Here is an 8923-nt window from a genome sequence, read left to right on the forward strand (position 1 = left end):
AGATGTTTAGCAGTCCATGATTAGAGCAAGTGGGAGATTGTTGGTTAAGTGACCAATGTCTCTCTCAAAGACTTTCGATAGTACGGGTATGTATTCTACATAATTTAGATATTAAAACATTGTTTGATGCACATACCCCGATTGTATTACGATTATATTTATGACAAACGGTACTATAAAATGATCACGGACTTATCACTACAAGAAAATTCTAGTATAGCTACGGAAACCGTTGTAGATTCTACTACAGAAGCTGAGTATATTGCAGCGTCGGACGCGGCAAAGGAAGCTGTTTGGATCAGGAAGTTTGTTGGCGACTTGGGTGTCATTCTTAGTGCTGATAGCCCCATTGCTCCGTGCATGGCAGAAATGGCACTCTCCCTTCTCGGCCTTCGATTTACATTTTGGGTTACGGAACTTGTATTTCCCACATTTTATACGGTTAAATTATAACTATTCGGACATGTGTTATTTTGCGATATTGATCGCCCGTGATATTTTCCGCTGCTTACTCTGGTTTGATTAAAAATGTTTTTGTATTTCGTGATTTTGCTTCCGCAACTTATTATTTTATTTTATATCGTCCATGTGACACAGCCCGTATACTGTACACGGGTTACGGGTGTCACAACTTTTGGTATCAGAGCCACGTTCTTTCCTTGGGAAGGAACCGTGCTCATTTCACAAGACAAAGGACTCTAACATTACTATATAGTTAAACATAGATCTGATCTTTACATGTAATTGGAGTGTGTGTATAGGCACATTTAGATCGTATGGTTATATAATACATATTTAATGTAGGTCACAAACTTCATATATACACTGTATCTAGATAAAGGGGTATAACGTATTTAGAGTGCATATAGGACTCTACAATATGTGTGATAAAACTACTGAGTGCACGTAACATGTACTACAATAGTTAATATGCGGTATGTACACATTTAAACTAAATACATATCATAAACATGATCAGAAGTTTTCTCTGTAGAAACAGAGGTTACGGAACTGGGATCTCGTATTTTGGAGGAAGGACACTTCGGGTTCGAGGTGGTTACTCATGGTGATACAAGAAGACGTTCTGGTCATCATCGGGAGGTAAGGCTCGGTCTGCTATGACTGAGGCAGGTAATAATCTCTCGTTTGAGGTTGATCGAATACGGTGAGTCCAATGATACTTTGGACTCACTAAGGGCTGCTAACGATTTGTTAGGGGTCGTCGGGCGGTGATATACACTAAGGATTCACTTCCTCCACAAGGTGGAGATTGTTGGGATATGTGAAGGAAGTAAAACCTTCTTTTTCATTCAGAGGGTTTGGATTTGTTTTAGGGTTGACTAAAACAACCCAATCCAACATATTCTTCTATGTATGCGACTCTTTCAGTTTGCGCCAAAGCCACAAACCGGGGCTCGCCGGAACACCACCGAAGAGAACATCGAAAGAAAGACACAAGAGAACAAGAACGACTACACCTGGAAACTCCACCGCGATGCAGCTCCGATCGCCGGCTTCGCCGTCTCCCATAACCGTCGTCGTCGCCCTGGCTTTTTCTTCTCTCTCTCCTGCGAAACTGAAAGAGTCGCATACATAGAAGAATATGTTGGATTGGGTTGTTTTAGTCAACCCTAAAACAAATCCAAACCGGATGCAACATCCATCGGTCACCACGTCTCACTCACTAGGGAGGTCGAGCTGTTGAAGAAAAAGATTCAAGAGTTCGAGGAGGATCGCAGGAAGATTGCTAGACTTGAAGAAGCTGAGGCACGGATTGCGCGTTACGAGACGCTTTTCGCCCGGCTATTTCCTCCTCGAGACGACCCACCAACGGCGCAAGATATGCCGTTCAACCCATTTTTGACTCCTCAGCCCGGAGTCGGACCTTCTACAACACCCGCGGACCAAACAACCGGATCAGACAATCCGGATAATTTTTTTGTTTAGTGTTTAATTTGTTTTTATTTAATAAATACTTTTTATTTAATAAATACTTTTTAATTTTAAATAAATAATTTTAATTTTATATTTTTATATTTATTTTTAAATTTTTATTTGAATTTAAATAATTATTATTTTTTAATATTTGTTTTACAAATTTTACATTTGCGACAGAATGCTACCATTTACATTAGTCGGAAAATTGCGACCGAATACCTACCGCTATATTTGGTCGTTACATTTGCGACAGATTGCGACTGATGATATTTGGTCGTTCCATTTGCGACAGAGTGCGACTGATGCTATTTGTCGTTACGTAGCGACGGAGTACCTACTCCTATTTCTGTCGCAATGTGCGACAGAAATCAATTCACCAATTTGCGACAGATTACCGACCTTAACCATCTGTCGTATATTAGCGACCGATAATCTACAGATCGGTCGGTCGCAAGTTTGCGACAGAATCACGACCACACAGATTTTGCGACAACGATTTAGCGACCGACAGTCGTCAGTCGTAATCGGTCGCAAATATTTTTTACCGACAGATTCTTCTTCATGTTGCGACAGATTTTTCGGTCGCAAATAACAGTTTTTCTTGTAGTGTATATATATGAGTTTATCTATGGTTTATATGAGTTAGTATTTCACAATTTCAAGCCATATATTTCTTTATATGTTTTTAGAATTTAATCTCCTAATTGCTAATTACGAACTCCATCTTTGCTGTTTCTTCGTTTCGGTACATGACATATACCATCATACGCACAAACCGAATCATAGACCTCACCGATTCAATAACTTGACACACACACACACACACACACATATATATATATATATATATATATATCATGTTATCATATGTGAACAACCCGAATCATTAACCGATGATATATCTGACAGCATATGCCAACATGATTAGAGTATAAATCCTTTTATTTACCATAATTTATCTCTAATTCAATTAGGGTTTAGTGTGAGATCTAAGTACATGTGGAGACTCCGTTACTACAGATATAAAATATACATATTTTTCTCGCATATATACATACATTTAATTACCTTCCAACATAAACATATTAAAAAAATGAAAGATTTAAAAAGAAATGTCGCAACAGTGTCAATCTCGAAGGAACTCATTCACAGTTATAACCTATAAGACCTCTTGTACAAAAAATCTTCGACCAACCAAACAATAAAATTATTACGTAATTTTTTTTTTTGGTAATGGGGACATGATGTGTGAAGATAACAAAACCCGTGTAGTGGCGGACCCAAAACATTTTATTAATGGGGTCACTAATGTATATACATATAAGTTTATAAGTATATACTTAATTTCATTAGGGCAATATAATAATTTTACATAAAATTTATGAAAAAAACAAAAACAAATTCTACAAGTGTGGGGCCTGTGACCCCACTATTGATCAAGTGGGTCCGCCCATGCCCGTGTGTACAACTTCGTTATTCTTACTAGAAAAAGACCCGCGCGATGCGCGGGTTATTATTATTTTTATATTAAATATATTTTTATTAAATTTATTGATATGAATGTTATTGATAAATGATATATGATATGATATGAGAATGCGGAATAAAAACGATTCATTGTTATTGTAGAATATTTAAATATTATTTTTTATTAGAAATTTAGAAATTCGTATACATTCGTAATTAAATATATAGTATACTTGAATTTTATTTCTTTCATATTGTTTTGAGGAAGTTTTTTACTATTTTATGTAATAAAATATTCTCTATAATTTATAATTTATATTAGTAAATTAATTAAACAAATAAGATATTCAATAAAAATATTTTTTATAATTAACAATTTATAATTAAAATGCACTTAAAAATATCTATGAAAGTGAGTACAAAAGGAATAAAGTGCATTTAAAAATATTCTTTATATTGGAGATGTTATGACTATGAAGTTGTTGAATTAAAATAAATGGTTTTTTTCACTTAATTATATTTTTACGAATATAATGTAGAGTTATGTGGAAAAGTAAATATAAATTTGGTATTTATATTTTTTAGGGGTGAGTAGTTCGGGAATCGGTTCGGGATGAGAATGCATTGGTTGGGTTTTTTCAGTTTTAGAAAAATAGATACCACCGGTTTCTATAAAACATTCGGTTCACTTCCAGTTTTTATTAAAAAATAGATTTTTAAAAAAAAATTATTTTTTTGAAAATTTTGAAATTCGGTTAGTTTCGTTTTGATTCTAGAAAATTTGATTTTCTAAACTTTGTAACGTTGGGGAATTAAGAACGGTTTGGATCGGAAAAAATATCGTATTTTTTGGTTCAATTCTGAAGAAACAAATCGAAACGTCCACCCCTAATATTTTTTTATTTTTTTTATTTAGTTCTTTAAATCAATATTGATATTCCAAATTAATGTCATTCTAACTTTTGAATCATGATAATCTATATTTTATATTTTGGTAAACTTAAAAGTCATTCATTATTGTTTTATAAAATTTATTGATATGAATTTTGTAGAAAATGATAAACTTATTTATTTAATACATTGAAATATATCGATAAAATTAAATTACTATACAAATATCATTACACATTATATTATTATATTGTGAGATTAAAGAATACTCAAATATATTCTCCGATTCAAAAGTTTTTCCCCCAAATGAATACTTAAAAAAAATGACGTCATCATACCGTAGTTTAGTGTGAATTGGCATTGTCGTTTCACCACTTAGTGTACACATAGGTTGCCATATCAAATATTTTGATATCGATTTAGATATGAACCCGATTTAACATTTAACTAATTTAATTGAACCCGATCCGGTTGACATTGATTGAAAACAAATAACCCTACTTTTTTTAACTTTACTGTTTCTCATTTGAGCCAAACATATTTCGGTCAAACTTTCTGATTTGTTCTGATGATTTTCTACGATGATACATTTCGTCGCAGCTAGTTCCATCTCCAACCTCGTTTTTCGATTCCACTGTCGAAGAAGTTTCCTCTCGAATACGTTTATTCCCCGAAGAACTCTATTTATGAGTAATCTTTCAAATTCATCGAAGACATAATTAGATTTTCTTTAAAAAAAGTCGAGTTTTTTTAAAATTTCATTTATGTGAAATTCGGTTTTCTAAAATAATACCGTTCAAGAATTTAGAACGATTTTGATATAAAAAAAATACCGTATTTTTCGGTTTGATTATGAAGAACCGTATCAAAACGCTCACCCCTAATATTTTTTTCATTTAGTTTTGTAAACCAATATTGGTATCCAAAATTATTGTCTATATTTTATATTTTTTTAAGCTTAAAAGTTATTAATTATTTTTTTATAAAATTTATTGATATGAATTTCATAAAAAATGATAAACTTATTTATTTAAATACATTTAAATATATTGATAAAATTAAATTATTGTACACTTATCACTCTACATTATACTATTATATTATCAGATTTAAGAATACTAAAATATATTTCCCGATACAAAATTTTTTGCCAAATGAACATTTAAAAAAATGACGTCATCATATCGTTAGTTTAGTCTGATTTGACATTGTTGTTTCGCCACGTTAGTATACACATAGATTGCCATGTTAAATATTTTGCAATCGATTTAGATATGAACCCGATTTAACATTTAACTAATTTAATTGAACCCGATCCGGTTGACATTGATTGAAAACAAATAACCCTACTTTTTTCACTTTATTGTTTCTCATTTGAGCCAAATATATTTCGATCAAACTTTCTGATTTGTTCCGATGATTTTCTACGATGATACATTCTGTCGCAGCTAGTTCCATCTCCAACCTCGTTTTCCGATTCCACTGTCGAAGAAGTTTCCTCTCGAAGACGTTTATTCCCTGAAGAACTCTGGTTATGAGTAATCTTTCAATTTCATCGAAGACATAATTAGATTTTCTTTAAAAAAGGTCGGGTTTTTTTTTTAAATTCATTTATGTGAAATTCGGTTGTCTAAAATAATACCGTTTAAGAATTTAGTAAGCTTAAAAGTTATTAGATATTTTTTTATAAAATTTATTGATATGAATTTCGTAAAAAATGATAAACTTATTTATTTAAATACATTTAAATATATTGATAAAATTAAATTATTGTACACTTATCACTATACATTATACTATTATATTGTCATATTAAAGAATACTAAAATATATTTCCCAATACAAATTTTTTTTGCCAAATGAATACTTAAAAAAATGACGTCATCATATCGTTAGTTTAGTCTGACTTGGCATTGTCGTTTCGCCACGTTAGTGTACACATAGATTGCCATGTTAAGTATTTTGCAATCGATTTAGATATGAACCCGATTTAACATTTAACCAATTTAATTGAACACAGTTCGATTAACATTGACCAGTTTAAAATAAATAACCCTACGTTTTTTTTTACTTTACTCTTTCTCATTTGATCGCAAATATGTTTCGGTCAAACTTTCTTATTTCTTCTGATGATTTCTTATGACGATACACTCCGTCGCAGTTAACTACATCTCCGACCTTGTTTTCCGATTCAACTGTCAAAAAAATTCTATCTCGAAGAGGTCTATTTTCCAAAGAACCTTGTCTACGAATAATCTTTTAAATTCATTGAAAACATAATTAGATAGATTTCCTCTAAAAAAAATTTTTCAGGATTTTTGAAAATTCGGTTTCGAAAAATTCGATTTTCTAAAAATAATATCGTTCGTCAATTTAGAACGGTTTGGATCGAAAAAAATATCGTATTTTCACTTTCAACTCTCACACACTCATTTTGATTAAAAACTTTTTTAGCTATATTATACATTTGTTATATCTTTCTTTTATTAGTTTAAAACAAATGAAGATGAAAATATAGTGAAGGTTAAAATTTTTGAAGATTTTTGGAGATTTTGTGGTTTAAGATTTGGATTAATCATTTTATAAGATTAATATTAATATTATGATGCAACTTAGAGTTTTTAAATATCTTTTTGTAAATAGTTTTCTTAAATGTTAATGTTCATTCATAACCGATGGTTATGATTTCTTTATAACCGAAATAACCGCATCTATAATCAAACAAATTTATAAATACAAAATAATGTTGTTGATTAATTTCATAGTCCTAATTTTTCTATAAAAAAGTTATATCAAAATTCATAATTCCTAACAACATTTCAATGTACAATAATAAAATAAAATATTTACATAACTTTATATACAAACTAAACTTATAAATATCTCATGAATTAAACTTATCGATTTATAAATTTTATTGATATAAATATTATAAAAACTTATATATAATATTTATTTATCACAATTGATAGTTCAAGATTGGAAAAAACTAAAACAAAAGAAAGTATCAAAGAAAAACTCTTAACCAAACATATTTTTATAGGACGTTAAACGGTATTAATATTTTCTATTTTTTTTCAATTGACACATTTATATGATTGATACATTATTATATTTTTAACATATATATTTGACAGGTAGAAAAAAAAATTATATATAAAATATAAAAATTAAATACATGCATGTATACATATATGCATACAAATACATTCATATACACATATATAAATATAAAAAATAAAATAGTAAAAATAAAATAAATACTAATATATACACATACATGTATACATATATACATACATCGATACAAGTATATACACATACAAAAACATTCCTATATACATATATACATATATGTATATATACATATATACACACAAATAAAAAAATAAAATAGAAAATATAAAATACCTACCTAGCTATGTATACATGCATGCATATGTACATATATTTATACATATACATTCATATACAAATATAAACACATACATATATATATACACACATAAAAAAAATTAAAGAATATATTCGCATATATATGCGATATATGCATACATGTATATACATACACCCATATATACATTTGTATATTATATACATACAAATACATTCATATCCACACATATATACAAATAGTGAAATAGATATACATAAACATATATATACACAAATATATATGCATGTAAACACATAAACAAAAAAATAAAATATAAAAAATACAAAGACATACATATATACATACATACAAATATATTCATATATATGTATATATACAATTAGTTAGTAAATCTATACATATATATGATATAAATCAATAACTTTTCCGTCTTACTATGAACAATTATTAATTTTTGTCATGACATATAAATGATCAAGGAACAAAATTTGTCCAGAGTTTTGAACTTTGGGGAGGAATCGATAGATCCACTCACACAAGAATCAAATGCAAAAGAGCCACAAACGTATTGAGAAAAAACATCCATAGTTGGTCTTCTTTGTCAGCCATTTTCTTGTGCACCAATTGTTCCCGGACTTCACCATCGCTGCCTCCATTTTCCATTGGTCCGAGTTATAGAACTGGTTTTTTCGGTTCTACATTAACACAAAATTCCGAAGAGAAAGCCAAAAGCCACTATTTCATGAGAAGACAACAAAGATGGAAAAGTGAAAACTCGAAAATCAGAGGAGGAGGGAAAATACAATACTTTTATATGAGGAAAGAAATCTTCAAAAACATATTCCTCTGCTTGCGACTAAAAGATGAAAGCTGGCTTTAGTCTCTTGCTATGAAAAAAATAAGACATCCTGTGGAAAAAATACAGATGTACCCTTCAAAAAGTTCACTGCTATTTGTAACATTAGGAAAAAAAAATCAAATGAAAATGAGGTGTAGAGCCTCGAGTTACTCCAAATATATAGTAGAGTTATATACTTAATTAGAAAAAACGTCGGTAATTATTGCTAATTCAAACTCTTAATCGCCCGTTTTTTTCATTAGTGGGCTAATAAATATCCGTAAAATCTATTTTGAGTTATATGGAATCGGTAGTGGAGAAATAATTCAATACATCATAGACGAATTTGAAAGCACAAGTGGGTACAAACTAATTAGAACAATAAATATGGA

Source organism: Tarenaya hassleriana, unplaced genomic scaffold (assembly GCF_000463585.1).
Source record: "Tarenaya hassleriana unplaced genomic scaffold, ASM46358v1 Cleome2, whole genome shotgun sequence".
Taxonomy (NCBI): domain Eukaryota; kingdom Viridiplantae; phylum Streptophyta; class Magnoliopsida; order Brassicales; family Cleomaceae; genus Tarenaya; species Tarenaya hassleriana.